A 21,222-nucleotide genomic window follows, 5' to 3' on the forward strand; every position below is an offset into this window, starting at 1 on the left:
ATACTGCTCATATCATGCATACGGTGTCTTGCATTGCATAGTTTAGACATCATATACACAATATTCAACACCATGTTCTTAGTTCAGACATTATATCGAATGCCCTCTGTTTAGCATATAAATCACATATGTGAATTAAATGATGCGATCCTGATTACTTAGATAACATGTAGGTGAATTATGTCATGCGATCCTGTTTAGTTATTCATCATATCTTTGAATTATGTTATGCTATGTTATCCAGTTTAGATAGACATCATATATGTGAAATTATGTCATGCTATCCGTTTTTATTTAAACAATATACATGTCAACTATTTTGTAACATCCCAAATTTTCAATTTGGAATGTTATACATAGATCATCATGCATATCATATTTTCTTGCATTTTGGTTAATCCTAGAAATTTCACGCAACTCAAGGACCCTCGGAGAGAGTTGGAGATTTCGATATTTTCATATTTGAGTTTTCTCAAATTTTGAAAAGAGGATCATTTGATTTATTTATTTTATCTTCAATTATTTTTCCGGTGTCAATATATATAAGAGAGGGAATAATATGACTTTCCCAAATTTAGGAAAAATGAAGATTTAATAAATAGATCAATTTTGTTTTGCCGGAGTTTTGTTTGCGTTTTATTTGGATAGGGAAAAATGCGCGTTTTCGAAAATTGCATTTTAGGCACGGAGAAAAGTTCATTTTGTTCGGCTCATTTTTAGGAGTCGGGGAAAAATTACTTTAGATTTTTCGGAGTTCGTTTAGATTTTCTTTTTGTTTTTTTCGCGCAAAACCGATTTGAAAAAAAAAGGAGCCTCCCGCCAGGCCAGCCGGGCCAAAGGCCCAGCCAGCCGGCCCCTCCCCTCGCGCGCAGCGCAGGTGCCCAGGCAGCCGCTGCCGCTCCTTGGCCGAGTCCCATCGGGACTTAGGTCGGTTAGCCCCTCCCCTTTCCTTGTTTCTTTTTCTTTTGCTTTCCTCTTCCTAGTCTATTTCTTGTCCCCTACCCCAAGTCTCCTCTCCCCTCACCTATATAAATACCCCCACACCCCCCCCTCTAAACACATCAAATCAAAAGCCCCTCTCCTCCCCAAGCCCCACACCACCGCCCCTCACCACCACCCGCGCCACCCCACCTCGCGCCGCCCCACACCACCCGCCGCCGCCCTTGTGCATCGCCGCCGCCGCCCAACGCCGCCGTTCGCCGGAGACCTCGCCGGAGGTTGCCCCGCGTCTCTTTTCCTCGGATCATTTTCTTCTAATCGTTCCGATTCTTTTCTTCTCTTCCGATTCATTTTCTTTTCGGTTCTTTTCTAAACCGTTCCGGTTTCTAGATCGGTTTTTCGTTTCGGTCTTTTTCTCCGAAAACCCTAGATCGGTTTTCGTTCTTCTTTCGGACCGTTCGTCTCAACGAACGTGATCAACGATTTTTCCCCGGTTAACGACGCCCGTTCGTTTAACCGTTCTTCTTTTTCTTTTCGTCGGATTTATTCCGCGGTCGTGATCTCAGATCCGATCTTCGTTCTAGTCTTTCTTCTCGCTCGTTTATCGGAATCAGGTGATTCAAGCACCTGGAGTTTCGTTGCGAAACCGCCGTTCCGTCTAATCAACTTAAACAAGTTTTTGCCCCGGTAAAATTTGACCTAGTTTCAACTTGCTAGAACCGAGTTGTTTTCTTCCGCCGTTTGTTTTTCCGTCGTCTGTTCGGTTCTTTCTTTCTTTGCAACCGGAGTTCTTAAATTGAACTTTCTGGTTCGTTCTCTTGTTCGAGTTTTACCTGTGCATTAGTTGAGTACTTATTGTATGCTTGTTGTTTGTCTGCGATAGATCACCCGGATTGCGTCGCTTGTTACTTTGAAACCCTAGGTCTCGCGGATCATCAGCAAGGCAAGTAACACTTTGATCATACTTTTTCTACAACCCAGTTTTATTGCATTAGATCAATCCTCTCACATTGCATGATTAGGATCTAATTAAATTGTGGGATGGGAAGTAGATGAGGTAGTACCTATTACCTGTATTACTATGAAACCTTTGGGAGTTACTTCTACGTTTGCTTATTATGCCATGCTATGCTAGTAGACGTGGATTGGGTGAGTGAAATCCATGACAGATGTGAGTTGATAATTTTAATGGTTTATCTAAGGTGGCAACTTAAACACACATCTGGGTGGATTGAGGCACCTGATGTCTATTAGGACTTGCCTGTTTTTTTTTTTTGGACCGCCACCCAGGCTCAAAGGGATCATAAGATTTTTCATGCTAGAAACTTCCGTGTGCAGCCACATGCTACTATGGGCTCTGGCATAGTTGACTAAGTTGTGCGAACTCTTACGGGGTGGACTAGCAGATGTAGGGGTTATAGGTGGTACGGTCTACCCCACATGTAAGGTGCTAGCGCTTCTGAAAGACTATGTCTCGGTCATCCGTATCTCAAACACCATGTAGTGCGAGAAACCAAACGGAGGCGATCGAGTCATGTGGGGAAAAGTGCGCAAACCTCTGCAGAGTGTACAAACTAATCATGATTAGCCGTGTCCCCGGTTATGGACAACTTGAGTATCTAGTACTTGAATATCATTGTGAATCTCAACATGTTATTTCTAATTAATGTTGTTGGGTTTTAATTACTTTTAGTTGGGATTGAGAATGTTGTCAACCATTCTCAATGTTTCACAACCACCATGATAGTTAAATAAATTTATTCCTTTGCAGTAGGGAAAAACTGGCTTTACGCAAAAACTGTAACCATAGAGCTTTCCACCAGCCATATATGCATATTGTATAGCTGTTTCATTCCATTACTCTCTATGTGTTACTTTGCCAGCATATTCCATGTGCTGACCCGTATTCGGGCTGCAACTTCTTATGTTGCAGACTTTTCAGACAACGAGTAAAGTGCTTTTAGGTCATGGCCCTATACTCAGTGATGCCGTTGGAGTTGATGGACCCATTTACCTTCCAAGTCTTCCGCTATTTTCGACACTATATGGCCTTAAGCCATATTTATTGTAATAAGTCTCTTTGAGACAATGATGTAATAAGTGTGTGATTGCCACTCTGCTATAAATCCTTCGATGTACTGTGTGGTGTCAGCATTACTGATCCAGGATGACACCTGAGCACAGAGATCAGACTGTTTGAGGTCTGGTCGCTACATATTTCATGCCCTCTTTTTTCCACACTATCTATTGCATCTGTCTCTCATACAATGTCTGTACATTCAACTATGTTTCCTATTTAGCAGCCATTTGAATTGGAGCGGGTGATGCCAGTATCTAGCGGACTAAGAACATGGTCTTCAAATAAAACAATGCTACCTCTTGGTGGAGATAGCACCCCGGTTGTACATGCACAAGAACCAGCCCTACCACACATAACCCAAACTCTCGCAGATTGTACCCCTACTGCGATGGACAGAGAACCAGCTTCACCCAATCTAACCCCAACCCCAGCCGATAGTAACCCAGTTCCTGTTGACACAGCACCATCTCCACCACAGAGCTCCCAAACAAGAGCAGTTAGTAAGGCAGCTCTAGTGCCCAAAGGGCCAGTACTATCACGGCGAACCCCAACTCCACCAGTTAGTACGCCTATTCCTGTGGAGGAAGCACAACCATCTAGTCGTAATTTAGCATCTATCGCATTTGATGTTGTTAAATCGTATGTGCGTATCTTCCCATCTTGGAAATATTATACTGAAGATGAAGGAGAATGCCAGTTGCAGGTGTTTGTCCAGGAGTTATGTGTAAGTAATGTTATTCATGGCAATTACTTTGCTTCGTCCCATACATCCTACCTCCATGATGGTTATAATTCAGCAAATTTTCGCATTTTTCTCTATAGAGAAGGACCGATTTGGAAACTCAGGATGAGGTAACCTGTGCTAATACCTCTGCTATCTTCAAGAATGCTTGGTGGCAGTATCGGAATTACCTTAAGAAAACGTACTTCACCGGCAAACAAACTCATCAAATTCCCTTACGTTCTCCTGAGACACATTTACTGGACGATGACTGGGAACGCCTTGTTCTGTACTGGTCCCGAACCAAGAATGTGGTAAGGTCTATGAGCTCATTTTCTATTTTTAAGTATTATATTCTTGCGTCTTACTGTACTCTGTTCATGTAGAACAAGTGCCTAAACCTGAAGAACAACTGTTCTAATTGAAGATTCCATTGCTATCATAGTTCAAAAAAGCGCTAGGCGTTAATTGTGCGTTTTGCCACCGCCTTGCGCTTTACTGACCAAAGTGCATGCTTATGCGCAGTTATGCACAGATTATGCATAGTTATGCGCAATGCGTTTTGCCAATGCCTAGAGCCTAGGCGCGCTTAAGCGCTCGCTTAGGCGTGCCTTTTTTAACTATGATTGCTTTGCTCTTGTATTACTGTATTTACTCATACAAACTTATTTTTAAATTGAAGGATCCAATCGAAACTCCAATGGCATAGCAGGTATGTTCACGCATGTTTCTTTAATAGGTTTGCTCTTATCAATAGCTCTGTTGATTTCAATTTCAATTGTGTATATAGTTGACTTTCATATCATGCACATTACTAGCATCACAACAGAGCCAATAGTGTTGTTGTACATGTAGACCCGTGGTACCCATCTGAAATCTTGTTATGTCGTGTTGTTTCCCACGCTTTGTATTCTTTCACTGCTGCTTTGTCTTGAACTGATATGATTTGAACCGTGTCTCTATTTTGATTTGGCAAGACAATGCAGTGACCATAGGACATAGATATATGTTTGTTTGATGCTTTTATTATGTACTAGTACTTGGCAATAAAAGACTTGGTAGTTTAATCTTGTCCACCTTACTAATGAACTGGTTCACCGAAATGAGTTTCATATACTAGTATATGCTAAACTTGTTATGTGTCTGCTTGTTTCTTCTTTTAGAATGCTGATAGAATATTGGGGAAGAGTGCCTTATTAAGCAATGGTAAAGGAAATAATGCAGATAAGGTTCAGGATAGTGACACATCCTTGTTGGTCTCCAACAAAGCTGATAAAACAGCTAAGGAAGACTATCTTGAAGACAGCGAGACAACCCCAAAGTCATGTCTTGGTTTAGTGTTCGAGTTACTCGCCACTACCGCTTGCATAAGCTATTCAAACTCACTGTCTGAATCAGTTCGGTTTCTTGAGTCTCAACTACAAGCTGAAAGACATCGTTCAGTTGTGCTACGACAAGAAGCGGAAGGACTGCGGAAGTCCCTGGAGCATTCAGATGCATACTTTCTGGTGCAATAGCAAGCGTTGGAGGATTTTAGCGCCAAACAGGACAAAGCTAATCAGCTTGCTAAGCTTATTGTCAGCATGGTGGATACCCAGGATAATGTTTCTTGAGCTCTTCTGAAGTTGTTTCAGTTATGCTCTTGTTTTGCTGCCGCGTTTATTTGCATTGGTGGCCAATTTTGACGGCCAGTGTATGTAATGTGCTGCTTTGTTCCTTATATTTGCACTGGTGGCGAACTTTGATGCCCAGTGGATGTAATATGTGTAATAGTGGTAATAGGCTAGTGTTAATTGCTTGCTTATTTATTTCCTTATTGTCTTGTTTAGTTGTTTGCTTGTAGTCACTGCAGTTCTTTTTCTATTTTTTTTCTAGTGGCCACAATAGCCTATTTTTGGTAACTAGGCCAAAATAATCATGGCAACACACGGACTGTTGTAACCATGGGCCTCCTGTAGGCCGTATGATCCATCGGCCTTCTATACGGGCCTTAGGGTCCATGGGCCTTCTACGGGCCGTAGGGTCCATGGGCCTTCTACGGGCCGCACGATCCATGGGCCTTCTACGGGTCGTACTATCCATGGGCCTCATATGGGCCGTAGGATCCATGGGCCTTCTACGGGGCGTATCATCATTTCGCCAATCATGGGCCGTACTATTCGTGGACCATAACGGGCCGTTAATAGGTCGTATTTGATAACTCTATGAAAACAGCCCAACGAGTTTTTTTGACATGAAAACGGCCCAACGTATTAACGGTCCGCAAACGGGCCGACTGTAACGACGGGCTGAATTTGGCCCACAAGCAGAAAATGACAGTAACGGGTCGTATGTAACCGAATGCTGCAAATGAGCCCAAGAATCAATGGGACCTGAGAAGGCCGAAAGATAACTTGGGCTGGAAACGGCCCAATGGAATAACGGGTCTTTAATGGGTATAAAGTTATACACTGTTCATTACGGGCCAGTTTCACCACGGGCCGTTAATGGGCCAAGAGTTACGAAGGTCCTCATATGGGCCGAAAGAAGTCATGAGCCACACATGGGCCGGAAGTTAAAACAGGCTGAATCATATTGGACGGCCCAGATGACGCTACTGGGCCTAATTTGGATAGGGTGTAACCGGCCCTGGTTAGGGGGATGTAAATGGGCTATATGTGAACAGACCGTTAACAGGCTTTCCGTGGGCCGGGCCGCCAGCTTTTGACCAAGTCAAACAGGCTGGTCTTTTTACAGGAATGGGCATCTGTTGGGCCGTGCCACGTGTCGCCGTATCATAGGCGCCTTCGGTCCAATGAGCGGATGACATCTGTCCCAACGGTGAGCCGACACGTGTTTCCTCCAGCCAATGATGATTTTACACGTGGAAAATCCCCATTGGTCAGGGATGTTGACGGGTTATCGGATCCAAAACCCGACCCTATAGCTTAACGGCGTTCTGTTACGGTGGATGCCACGTGTCGGTCACCCTTGACGAAAGCACTTCTGTGACGCGCGATTTATCGTCATGGAAGTGGACACTTCCATGATGATAATTTTGGCAATGTCATGGAACACTTCTACGACAACACAGGTATGACTATCTTGATTCTGTCATAAATTTGTCATGGATGTACATGCATGACAGAAAACGCGACCTACTGTGACAAACACGTATCATCACGGGAGTGTATTTTTTTGTAGTGATAAATTGAGCACAATCAAGGTCATCATGGAAACAAGCTTGTAAATGTGAGGTAGTGATGCAAATATTTGGGACAAGAGAATAAGCATCTAGCTCATGGTCATAGAAATCATACATAAAGTGCTCGCCAAATGGTCGATGGTAGGCATAAGAATCATTCACAACACCGATATTAATGAAGTGTCTAAACACATGGCTCAAGTTCAAGACAATCCAAGCATAACGGGCATAGGGTGTATTGAAGATAGTGTGGCACTCAACACAATAGAAAGGGCAATTGTTCATCATGTGTGAGGCAATCAAGGCAAGCATGTAGCAATTAGTGGGACATGGCATATGTGAAGGAATGACATTGTTGCAACCAAACATGTGATAGGAGCAAGTAATCCAAGAATTGGATGCAACTCACAAGGTATATATATCATGATGCATGGAAGTGTGAAAATGGCAAGTCAAAGCGAGATCTCTAACAAGTGTGCAATCAAGTGGTCCAAGATGACCGATAAGTCTCATGGCGCAAACAACACTAGTATGATCCTCAATATCCATGCTCAAGAAAGATGTCACCTTGAAGGCGTGTCCTTGTGCATTCTTCACAACGCCGAAGCGCAAGAAAATGCGGTGTAGAATCGTCGTGGTAGAAGGTGGTTCGCTCTCAAGAGCTCATATGGTCAACTCACGTGAAGTGGAAGTCGAAACGAAGTCCAAGTATCCTACACATGCACATAACAAAATAAAGAATGTATGCGCATGGTAGATAAACACATCATCCATCATGATGGTTCTCTTCTCTTGCACATAACCATTAGGAATATAAGTGCATGAATAATATGATGCAACAATGGATATATTCATGGCACTAGGTATATGGTGCAAAGAGGTAAGACAAGCATGCTTCACAAGGAATATGTCAAATTCTCCAAATATATGCGAGAATGCTATGGGGGCAATCACATTAGCAAGACTAAAATCATTGTTGCACTCAATACATGGCAAACCATCTAGCATGAGAGAGGCAACACATGGAGATATATGACAAGAAGCAATAACAATCATGTGCAAAGCATGTAGATGGTTGTCATCAACCACATAAAATAAGCAAGTATGAATCATAGGTGATGCAACAAGGCAAGCAATCATAGAAATCATGTCGTGCAAACTAGTGGAGCGAAGATGCAACACACTAGAGGAAATCATGGCAATCATGTCATGTGTGCAAATAATAGGCATAGACAATGCACATGACATATCACAAGAACGAACACAAAGCAAGATCATAGTATAATCATAGGCATGGGGCACAAAGCAAACATGGCAATAACAAGTGATATCCCCACCAAGCTTGCAAATACACATACAAGTACTAGAATCAACCATCATGTGTAATGCAAAGCATGGGTCACAAAATGCATGGCAAAGGCATACGAATGAGCATATCATGCAAAGTGAACATGGCAAGATGGGCATATAATATGTAATGGGCAATAACCCAAAGCCAAGTGAGGGCCATGTAGAAGAAATGCGCGAAGTCTTTGCGCGAAGAGAGCGGTGGTAAAGACCATCCATGGGATCCCAAGTCATCGTTGCTCTCTAGAGCTTGTTTTGTCAACTCATGGGATTGTGAGGTTGACAAGTAAGCATGGGTACCTACACAAAAAATACACAAATGATAGAAATTGTGTGTGTGATAAATGTACACATCATCCATCATGACGTGTATGTGCACGTGTGAGTTAGCACAAGATAAGAAATGCTCGAAGAAATTTGATGCATGGTATAAGAACATGTCATCCATCATGAAAGAATAGTTGTTATGTATAACACTACGGGGGTGCAATTTGAGCATACAAATATATGGCATCAATAGCATTTTCATTCATGGGAAACATATGGTGCACATAATTATTGGGATCATGCAATGGATGGGATGGATCAAAATCTCCTAACATGTATGAGGAAACTATGGTGGTCTCCTCATGAGCAATATTGGAAACATCATATGGAGAAAATGGACAACATCCAAAACAATGCATAACCGAATCTAGGTGGTCATGGCATGGCATATGAGGTAAATGATGCAAAGGGAGCATATCAATATCATCACAAGAAAAACAAATGCCAATAACCATGGGCTTGTCATCTATGCCATATGTGCAAATTGGGTTTATTTTTATGGCATATGCATAGTCACTACGATGAGATTGCAAATATGACATATTTTTGATCTCATGCATAGCATATGACAAGTCAAGCGGATTGTCAAACATGATGTGACCTAAATAATTATCACAAGAAATCCTACGTAACATGGCATCACAACTAATAGACTCCACATGGCAATCATCATACTCATCATAAATGGGTAAATCATCGCATGGGGAAATCGCACTAGCATGAAGCATGGAAATAGGTTGATCAACATCATGCAAGAAATCAATGTCAAGAATGTCCACTAGTGGGACTAGAGCATCACCGTCACCTATGTTACCGTTTTCATTCCACTCAAGTGGTGTAGGTGAGGTGGGAAAGACCAAATGGTGGTCATATTCATCTTGATGGAACCATGTGGGGGTGCATCATGTTTCACCATGGCCATCGTCTTGTCCAAAGGAAGGACGAAGTCGTCGAGTATCGGCGCATCATCATATATGGGACTGATACGTCTCCAACATATCTATAATTTTTGATTGTTCCATGCTATATTATATTCTGTTTTGGACATTATTGGGCTTTATTATACACTTCCATATTATTTTTGGGACTAACCTACTAACCGGAGGCCCGGCCCAGAATTGCTGTCTTTTGCCTATTTTAGGGTTTTGAAGAAAAGGAATATCAAACGGAGTCCAAACGGAATGAAACCTTCGGGAACGTGATTTTTGGAATGAACAAGATCCAGGAGACTTGGACCCTACGTCAAGCAACCAACAAGGAAGCCACGAGGTAGGGGCGCGCCTACCCCCCCCCCCAGGCGTGCCCTCCACCCTCGTGGGCCCCCTATTGCTCCACCGACGTACTTCTTCCTCCTATATATACCTACGTACCCCCAAACGATCAAATACGGAGCAAAAACCCTAATTCCACCACCGTAACTTTCTGTATCCACGAGATCCCATCTTGGGGCCTGTTCCGGAGCTCCGCCGGAGGGGGCATCGATCACGGAGGGCTTCTACATCAACACCATAGCCCTTCCGATGAAGTGTGAGTAGTTTACCTCAGACCTTCAGGTCCATAGTTATTAGCTAGATGGCTTCTTCTCTCTTTTTGGATCTCAATACAAAGCTCTCCCCCTCTCTTGTGGAGATCTATTCGATGTAATCTTATTTTGCGGTGTGTTTGTTGAGACCGATGAATTGTGGGTTTATGATCAAGTTTATCTATGAACAATATTTGAATCTTCTCTGAATTCTTTTATGTATGATTGGTTATCTTTGCAAGTCTCTACGAATTATCAGTTTGGTTTGGCCTACTAGATTGATCTTTCTTGCAATGGGAGAAGTGCTTAGCTTTGGGTTCAATCTTGCGGTGTCCTTTCCCAGTGACAGTAGGGGCAACAAGGCACGTATTGTATTGTTGCCATCGAGGATAACAAGATGGGGTTTTCATCATATTGCATGAGTTTATCCCTCTACATCATGTCATCTTGCTTAAAGCGTTACTCTGTTCTTATGAACTTAATACGCTAGATGCATGCTGGATAGCAGTCGATGTGTGGAGTAATAGTAGTAGATGCAGGCAGGAGTCGGTCTACTTGTCTCGGACGTGATGCCTATATACATGATCATACCTAGATATTCTCATAACTATGCTCAATTCTGTCAATTGCTCAACAGTAGTTTGTTCACCCACCGTAAAATACTTATGCTCTTGAGAGAAGCCACTAGTGAAACCTATGGCCCCCGGGTCTATCTTCATCATATTAATCTTCCAATACTTAGTTATTTTCATTGCTTTTATTTTACTTTGCATCTTTATCATAAAAATACCAAAAATAGTATCTTATCATATCTATCAGATCTCACTCTCGTAAGTGGCCGTGTAGGGGTTAACAACCCCTTATCGTGTTGGTTGCGAGGATTTATTTGTTTTGTGTAGGTGCGAGGGACTGGCGCGTAGCCTCCTACTAGATTGATCCTTGGTTCTGAAAAACTGAGGGAAATACTTACGCTACTTTGCTGCATCACCCTTTCCTCTTCAAGGGAAAACCAACGCAGTGCTCAAGAGGTAGCAAGAAGGATTTCTGGCGTCGTTGCCGGGGAGGTCTACGCGAAAGTCAACATACCAAGTACCCATCACAAACCCTTATCTCCCGCATTACATTATTTGCCATTTGCCTCTCGTTTTCCTCTCCCCCACTTCACCCTTGCCGTTTTATTCGCCCTCTCTCTCTCTATCCTCCCTCTCTTTCTCTATTTGCCTCTTTTTGCCCGTTCCTTATTTGCTTGTGTGTTGGATTGCTTGCTTGTCACGATGGCTCAAGATAACACTAAATTGTGTGACTTTACCGATACCAACAACAATGATTTTATTAGCACTCCCATTGCTCCTCTTACCGATGCTGAATCTTGTGAAATTAATGTTGGCTTGCTGATTCTTGTCATGAAAGATCCGTTTTCCAGCCTTCCTAGTGAAGATGCCGCTACCCATCTAAATAGCTTCGTTGATTTGTGTGATATGCAAAAGAAGAAAGATGTGGACAATGATATTGTTAAATTGAAGCTATTTCCTTTTTCGCTTAGAGATCATGCTAAAGCTTGGTTTTCGTCTTTGCATAAAAATAGTATTGATTCTTGGAATAAGTGCAAAGATGCTTTTATCTCTAAGTATTTTCCTCCCGCTAAGATCATCTCTCTTAGAAACGATATTATGAATTTTAAGCAACTTGATCATGAACATGTTGCACAAGCTTGGGAGAGGATGAAATTAATGATACGTAATTACCCAACACATGGTTTAAATTTTATGCCAGATTGAATTTTGCTTCTAGAAATCTTTTAGATTCGGCCGCGGGAGGCACTTTTATGGAAATCACTTTAGGAGAAGCTACTAAACTCCTAGATAATATTATGGTTAATTATTCTCAATGGCACACTGAAAGATCTACTAATAAGAAAGTACATGCGATAGAAGAAATTAATGTTTTGAGTGGAAAGAAGGATGAACTTATGAAATTATTTGCTAATAAAAGTGTTTCTTCTGATCCTAATGATATGCCTTTGTCTACTTTGATTGAGAATAATAATGAATCTATGGATGTGAATTTTGTTGGTACGAACAATTTTGGTAACAACGCGTATAGAGGAAACTTTAATCCTAGGCCTTATCCTAGTAATTCCTCTAATAATTACGGTAGTTCCTACAAAAATTCTTATGGAAATCTTAATAAGATGCCCTCTGATTTTGAATCTAATATTAAATAATTTATTACTTCGCAAAAGAATTTCAATGCTTTGATTGAAGAAAAATTGCTTAAGATTGATGAGTTGGCTAGGAACGTTGATAGAATTTCTCTTGATGTTGGTTCTTTGAAACTTAGATTTATTCCACCTAAGCATGATATAAATGGTTCTCTCAAAGCCATGAGAATTTCCATTGATGAGTGCAAAGAAAGAACCGCTAGGATGCGTGCTAAGAAAGATTCCTTTATAAGAGCGTGTTCTTCTAGTTTCCATGATAATAAAGATGAACATCTAAAAGTTATTGATGTGTCCCATATTAAATCTTTGCTTTGCAATATGAATCTTGATAATGATGGGACTGAATATGATCCACCTTTACCTAGAAGGCGTTCCAAAAATTTGGAGTTTTCAGATCTTGATGCTAAATTTGATAAAAGTGGGATTGAAGAGATCAAAACTCTTGATGTTAATGAACCTACTATTTTGGATTTCAAGGAATTTAATTATGATAATTTCTCTTTGACAGATTGTATTTCCTTGTTGCAATCTGTGCTAAATTATCCTCATGCTTATAGTCAAAATAAAGCTTTTACCAAACATATCGTTGATGCTTTGATGCAATCTTATGAAGAAAAACTTGAGTTGGAAGTTTCTATCCCTAGAAAACTTTATGGTGAGTGGGAACCAACTATTAAAATTAAAATTAAAATTAAAGATCATGAATGCTATGCTTTGTGTGATTTGGGTGCTAGTGTTTCCACGATTCCAAAGACTTTGTGTGATTTGTTAGGTTTCCGTGATTTTGATGATTGCTCTTTAAACTTGCACCTTGCAGATTCCACTATTAAGAAACCTATGGGCAGAATTAATGATTTTCTTATTATTGCAAATAGGAACTATGTGCCTGTAGATTTTATTGTTCTTGACATAGATTGCAATCCTTCATGTCCTATTATTCTTGGTAGACCTTTCCTTAGAACGATTGGTGCAATTATTGATATGAAGGAAGGAAATATTAGATTCCAATTTCCGTTAAGGAAAGGCATGGAACACTTACCTAGAAAGAAAATTAAATTACCTTATGAATCTATTATGAGAGCCACTTATGGATTGCCTACCAAAGATGGCAATACCTAGATCTATCATTGCTTTTTATGCCTAGCTAGGGGCGTTAAACAATAGCGCTTGTTGGGAGGCAACCCAATTTTATTTTTATTCCTTGCCTTTTGCTCCTGTTTAGTAATAAATAATTTATCTAGCCTATGTTTTGGTTATGTTTTTTATGTTTAATTAGGTTTGTGCCAAGTAGAACCATTGGGAAGACTTGGGAAAGTCTTGTTAATCTTGCTGTAAAAAACAGAAACTTTAGCGCTCACGAGAACTGCTGCCATTTTTATTTGGAAAGTGTTATTTAGTTAATTATTTTTGCAGATGATTAATAGATAAATTCCTCACGTCTGGCAATTTATTTTAGAATTTTTGTGGTTCTAGATCTTGCGCTAGCTACAGATTACTACAGATTGTTCTATTTTTGACAGATTCTGTTTTTCGTGTGTTGCTTGCTTATTTTGATGAATCTATGGCTAGTAAAATAGTTTATAAACCATAGATAAGTTGGAATATATTAGGTTTAAAACCATTATAAATAAATAATGAGTTCATTACAGTACCTTGAAGTGGTATTTTGTTTTCTTTCGCTAACGGAGCTCACGAGATTTTCTACTTTAAGTTTTGTGTTGTGAAGTTTTCAAGTTTTGGGTAAGGATTTGATGGATTATGGAACAAGGAGTGGCAAGATCCTAAGCTTGGGGATGCCCATGGCACCCCCAAGATAATCTAAAGACACCAAAAAGCCAAAGCTTGGGGATGCCCCGGAAGGCATCCCCTCTTTCGTCTACTTCCATCGGTAACTTTACTTGGAGCTATATTTTTATTCACCACATGATATGTGTTTTGCTTGGAGCGTCTTGTATGATTTGAGTCTTTGCTTTTTAGTTTACCACAATCATATTTGTTGTACACACCTTTTGAGAGAGACACACATGATTCGGAAATTATTAGAATACTCTCTGTGCTTCACTTATATCTTTTGAGTTATATAGTTTTGCTCTAGTACTTCACTTATATCTTTTAGAGCACGGTGGTGGATTTGTTTTATAGAAACTATTGATCTCTCATGCTTCACTTAGATTATTTTGAGAGTCTTAAATAGCATGGTAATTTGCTTAAATAATCCTAATATTCTAGGTATTCAAGATTAGTAAAAACTTTCTTATGAGTGTTTTGAATACTAAGAGAAGTTTGATGCTTGATGATTGTTTTGAGATATGGAGGTAGTGATATTAAAGTTGTGCTAGTTGAGTAGTTTTGAATTTGTGAAATACTTGTTTTGAAGTTTGCAAGTCCCGTAGCATGCACGTATGGTAAACGTTATGCAACAAATTTGAAACATGAGGTGTTCTTTGATTATCCTCCTTATGAGTGGCGGTCGGGGACGAGCGATGGTCTTTTCCTACCAATCTATCCCCCTAGGAGCATGCGTGCAGTGCTTGGTTTTTGATGACTTGTATATTTTTGCAATAAGTATGTGAGTTCTTTATGACTAATGTTGAGTCCATGGATTATACGCACTCTCACCCTTCCATCATTGCTAGCCTCTTCGGTACCGTGCATTGCCCTTTCTCACATTGAGAGTTGGTGCAAACTTTGCTGGTGCATCCAAACCCCGTGATATGATACGCTCTTTCACACATAAACCTCCCTATATCTTCCTCAAAACAGCCACCATACCTACCCATTATGGCATTTCCATAGCCATTCTGAGATATATTGCCATGCAACTTTCCACCATCCCATTTATCATGACACGTTCATCATTGTCATATTGCTTTGCATGATCATGTAGTTGACATAGTATTTGTGGCAAAGCCACCGTTCATAATTCTTTCATACATGTCACTCTTGTTTCATTGCATATCCCGGTACACCGCCGGAGGCATTCATATAGAGTCATACCTTGTTCTAGTATAGAGTTGTAATCATTGAGTTTTAAATAAATAGAAGTGTGATGATCATCATTTAATATAGCATTGTCCCAATAAAAAAGAGAAAGGCCAAAAAAGGCCCCAAAAAGAGAAATGAAAAGGGACAATGCTACTATCTTTTTTTCCACACTTATGCTTCAAAGTAGCACCATGATCTTCATGATAAAGAGTCTCTTGTTTTGTCACTTTCATATACTAATGGGAATTTTTCATTATAGAACATTCCAACAATGGGCCTCCTCAAGTGCCCTAGGTCTTCGTGAGCAAGCAAGTTGGATGCACACCCACTAGTTTCTTTTGTTGAGCTTTCATACATTTATAGCTCTAGTGCATCCGTTGCATGGCAATCCCTACTCCTTGCATTAACATCAATCGATGGGCATCTCCATAGCCCATTGATTAGCCTCGTTGATGTGAGACTTTCTCCTTTTTTGTCTTCTCCACATAACCCCCATCATTATACTCTATTCCATCCATAGTGCTATATCCATGGCTCACAATCATGTATTGCGTGAAGGTTTATTGCTTGGCTTGTCATCGGGGTTGTGCATGATGAGAGCATTCTTGTGTGACAAAAATGGAGCATGACTAAACTATATGATTTTGTAGGGATGAACTTTCTTTGGCCATGTTATTTTGAGAAGACATAATTGCTTAGTTAGTATGCTTGAAGTATTATTATTTCTATGTCAATATTAAACTTTTATCTTGAATCCTTCGGTTCTGAATATTCATGCCACAATTAAGAAGAATTACATTGAAATTATGCCTAGTAGCATTCCACATCAAAAAATTCTGTTTTTATCATTTACCTACTCAAGGACGAGCAAGAATTAAGCTTGGGGATGCTTGATACGTCTCCAACGTATCTATATTTTTTTATTGTTCCATGTTATATTATATTCTGTTTTGGACATTATTGGGCTTTATTATACACTTTTATATTATTTTTGGGACTAACCTACTAACCGGAGGCCCAGTCCATAATTGTTTTTTTCCTATTTTAGGGTTTCGAAGAAAAGGAATATCAAACGGAGTCCAAACGGAATGAAACCTTCGGGAACGAGCATGAGATCGAGCATGAGGATAGTACCACCAAGATGTCCAAGCCCGACAAGCTCCAAGACGATGCTCCCAAGTTCGACTTCACCGCCATCCCTCTTTGTGGCATTGATGATGCCGAGTCTACTTCGACTCTTTTTCAAGACGGTGCGGCAACGAGTACGACTACGGAGACCCTCAAGGACCAAGCTTTGGAGGCGAGCGACAAGGTGGCGAGCAAGGATGATGCTTCCATCTTTGGAGGCAAGAGTGATGATGTGCCATCTTCGGCCTTCATCCACGGCGACGATGATGAGATGATTGAGCATGGGATTTTCCCTTCGGTCATGGAGGAGAGCGATGATGTGCCATCTTCGGCCTTCATCCACGGCAACTACAAGAAACTTGTTAATACATTACGGTCCTTGTCCGTCATAGATCAGTCAAAGTTTGTCATGCATACCCATCCTTGACAGATTTGAAATCCATCATGTATATCGCATCATAATTTGCCATCGCACCTTCCATGACGATTCTTGGCCGTCATGGATCTGCTCGAGGCCCGCCGAGCCCAAACTAGGATGTGACGGAACAAACCATCACCGATTTACATGACGTGGAAGCAACATGGACCTAACATGGCGTCTACGTGATTCTGACGTGGAGGCAACATGGCCCATGTAATGACCAGCCCAATTTGGGGTTTTGCACTTTTGCCCAATAATTTTGTTCGAGTCCAATCGATTACATATCTATCTTTGTCCTGCCTATTTTTTTAGTTCAATAGATTAGACCATTTTCAGTCCAGCCTGTTTTTTTCTATGTATGCATCATAATTTACGAAGGCAACAAAATTATATTCATTCAAATAATAGCACTTGTTCACAACACAATTACAGATTTCCAACAATCTAGTATGATTTCAAAAAACAAAGCTTAATATCAAAACATCACAAGCATAACTAGAACGCACTATAAGCATTTAAAAAAATCAAGTAAACTGACTAAAATGCACTACTAGCTGATTTTAATCTCCAACACTACACCACCACTTCCAGGTAGCTATTCAGGCCCAAGTAATTCCTGGTAAAAAACTTCAATCTCCAATGACATGGACCAACTGCCAAACCTGTAAACAATTCAACACATAAAAAATTATAGTAAGTTATAACAACTAACTCCCAAATGAATAGAGAGTAATAATATTAGTTGATTTTCCAAGCAATCTAGACATAACCACACCTGGGAATTGTGAAGGATAGTAATATATGTTGGAAGAAAAAAAAGCATGCATTCTCCAATTACAATAAAGCATAGCCTTCATGGCATACAAGGTAGATAATTATCTCTGCCCACACTTCAGAATGAGATGGGATATGGAATTGAGAGAGAGCAAATCTTTAAATTTTATACATGTCATTTCCTAAGTATACCCTTTATAATAAAATGAATATAAGGGAAAGTTTTATAAAAAGGGTACAAGATAATGAACCAACAAAATTAATATCATGTTAACAATGTAACCATTAGTTAATGATATGCAACAAATATTAACATGATTTTCTTGATGGATGTAAAGAGCCCTCACATGAAAATGTATTAAGTAAATAATTCAAGGGAGTATACCTAGATGTCATTTTTTTTCTTTAGTACATCATATTTTAGTTTAACTTAGCACACCATTGATTAATCATTCTTTCCAGCAGGCTTTGACTAATGACATGGTGTGAATAATACCAAGAAATAGAGAATATGCTAGTAATAACACTGAAATTTTGGGACTGAACAAATGCACTATGTAACAGATCAAACACTCCTAAATCAGAAGCAAAAATACCATCTATTATTAATGTTAAAGAAAAGCGCTCAATCTTCACTTCCATCGCTCCTTTAGATTGCAATTCTATGTACACGCATTTCTGGAAATACAATAGTAAAAAATCCATCATCTATGCTGTAATAAGCGAAAAACACTCAGCATCAATGAAACTGTTGCTTTCAAACCCAAAGAAGGGAAAACAGAAGGATTAATCATACAACTATGTTAAGAAGTCAAGTAATAATTGAATGAGGCATCAAGGCAGTAGTGAAGCCTTGATGTTCCCTCGACAAGGTTTCGATAGATACCATATTATTTTGGTACAATTTCGTTAAATACAAGATAAACAATACCTGACGCAAATATAAAACGGCACAGTGACTTCACATAAAAAAAGTGCATATACATGATAAATTGAGTAGGTGATAAATTTTATTAACTAAAAACTAACACCACGAACACACATTCACTAGTTCTGTAGTAGTAGGACACCAGCACTAGTTCTGTAGCACAAACAGTAAGGTAATTACCCAAATTGTAGCACTCTAAGCTAGCCCAAACACTTGCATGCACTAATGTTCATTCTGTAGTAGCACAAGCTTGCGGCACGGGACCACCACACTTTTACGGAGTAGCACTGTACAAGTAAGCACATCACTTGCATGCACAAATCACTCCTAGGTAGTGGACTAGTAGTAGCATGCTTGCTCTGGCAACAAACTTTAATATGTTCACTATTGGTCTGACACGTACAGGCCTAGGGAGATGCATGCATGCTGATGACCCAGTCACTATATTGCAGACAAACACATCATCCCAAGATGATTGGGGTTGTATGATTTTTGTATGATAAGCATCAACAACAAATGGAAGTTAGTTGTTACCAGCTTCTTGTTTATTCCTAGTTGTGCCCACATGATAACTTAAGCAACTCCTCCAAGGTTCCATAGCCACCTGTCAAATTAACTGAATGTCAAAACACTTGTTGAAGAATTGTATTCAAAAAATTCTTTCACTTGTGGAAGAATTGTATTAGTACCTAGTAAAGCAATAAAAGCATCAACAAACCAAGCCATTTTGCCCTCCCCCTCGTGCACGCCAGAAACAACTCTATAGGAGCATGGATCAGGGACAGTAAGAAACTAAGCACCCAGCTATAATATAACTTGACGTACATGATCACCTAAAACCTATAGGAGCATGGATCAAGTTTGATCTAGTGAAAAAGACAGGTGGCAATAATGTACTACTAAATAGCAGTGCTCCCCATCCAGCTTCTTGCAGCTGGGCAAAGTGAGGCCCAAACACTCCCCAACCACCCAAGACCTGGAGCAAGCAAACTAACAGCAGGGTGCCATTGATATCTATCAAGCATCTACATATTTGGTAAATATAGCAGACAAATTTAAGTTGTTGGTGCAGTACAAGTTAAATAAAAAATATTGCAGATTGGTTCGTAGGAATTGTACACCCAACCAATTTCATTTTCAATTTTAGGAATGCACATACAGATTGAAGTATACCAAATCCCCCAATAATGTGTGTCAAATGATGTCCAAACTGAAACTCAACTGAAGGTATCCCTCTCCTATGTTACAACCAAGCTACGTGTGGGGATTGGATCGGATTGGACAAATCCAAATCAAAAAAGCTAGCTAGAAAGGAAGGGGAGGGGTCGCCCTTCTCTTACCACCGCCGTGGTGGTACGGCTGCAGCTTCTGATCTTCATGGCCCCGTGAATTTTTGTAGGCGCTGAAGAAGTTGCATACATCTCCAAGGACGTCGTGGAAGGCAAGCTGCACGGCAGACCATGAGAAGGAACACCTCTTCCCTGCCTTGCTCATCACAGATCAGCTGTTGTGTGGTAACCCGCGCCATGGATCCCACGGGAGGAGCATAGCCTGGTCGATCTAAGAGGGAGGGGAGTAGATGAGGCAAGGTTGCCATGGATCCTAGAAAAGATGAACATGCGGGAGGGACGAATCTGAGGGAGGCCGAAACCTTAGCCATGGGTTTAAGAGGGATGGATTGGTGGGGGATCCGGCGGATCTAGAAGCTCCATGGTGCTGCGAGGTGAGAGCAGGAGAGGTGGAGGGCTGTCGGCTAGCTATTGGAGGAGGGTGGCGGCAATGTGAGGCGATGGGGAATGGGAGGAGGCTGTGGACGGAGTGTGGAGACTGTTAGGGTTAGGTTTTTATACCAGGAATGGTTAGCCGGGCATTAGCGGGCTTTGGCGGGCTTACGGGGCTGTACCTGCCCATCCATGACAGTTTACGAAAATGTCACCGGAAATCCGTCATGGATTAACAAGTTTCTTTTACACCGAGAAGTGTGCTTGTGGTGAAGAAGCCTTGGCCTTCATGAGTTCTTGTTCCGCCTTAAGAGCACCAATGTAGTAGTCGTCGAGGGACTTGTAGTTCTCCAGGAAGATAGTCTTGGAGATGTCATTGTGTAATCCCATCATGAAGTGGAACTTTAGTGAAATGGGGTCGTCCACGCCGGCTCGTCGCAAGGCAATCTTCATCTCCTTGAAGTACGCGTGATGGACTTTTGTCCTTGGAAGGTGTTCTCCAATTGGCGTAGAAGTTGTTCCGTGTAGGTTGGAGGCACGAACTCTCGCCGCAAAGCTCTCTTCGTCTTGGGCCAACTCATGTCATAGCTCTCCGAATGTGTGTGAAGCCACCATGCTGACGCGTAGTCATGGAAGTTCGTTGTGGCGCACTTCACTTGATCTTCGGGAGGAACTTGATGTAGCTTGAGGTAGTCGTCCATGAGGCGCTCCCACTCGAGATACTCCTTGGGTTCTTGAGTCCCATAGAAAGGAATCTTATGGTGGGTGTCGAGGTCATAGTAGCTTGTGGAAGTCACGGACTTGAGCTTGGGGAGCTTTTCTTGAGCGTAGTCTTGAGGTGTTTTTGGCGAAGATGCAGCATGTCTAAAGGCGAAGATGCCTTGAAGTCGCTTGGTGAAGATGCCAAGGTAGATGGTGAAGTCG

The 21,222-nt window shown here is 40.9% G+C and overlaps 1 long non-coding RNA gene across 2 annotated transcripts; it reads right to left on the reverse strand.

Moving 5' to 3' along the window:
- Positions 1-17,259: 17,259 nt before the first annotated feature.
- Positions 17,260-20,349, reverse strand: LOC119327502. 2 transcript variants are annotated; one of them, XR_005158543.1, is made up of 4 exons: positions 19,918-20,349; positions 19,112-19,181; positions 18,246-18,327; positions 17,260-17,537 (listed from the first exon to the last, which is right to left on the reverse strand). It is a non-coding gene; the product is annotated as an uncharacterized LOC119327502 (long non-coding RNA). The 2 variants fall into 2 exon arrangements; XR_005158544.1 differs by lacking the exon at positions 18,246-18,327.
- Positions 20,350-21,222: the final 873 nt, after the last annotated feature.

This window comes from Triticum dicoccoides, chromosome 7A (assembly GCF_002162155.2).
Source record: "Triticum dicoccoides isolate Atlit2015 ecotype Zavitan chromosome 7A, WEW_v2.0, whole genome shotgun sequence".
In the NCBI taxonomy this organism is placed as follows: Eukaryota; Viridiplantae; Streptophyta; class Magnoliopsida; order Poales; family Poaceae; genus Triticum; species Triticum dicoccoides.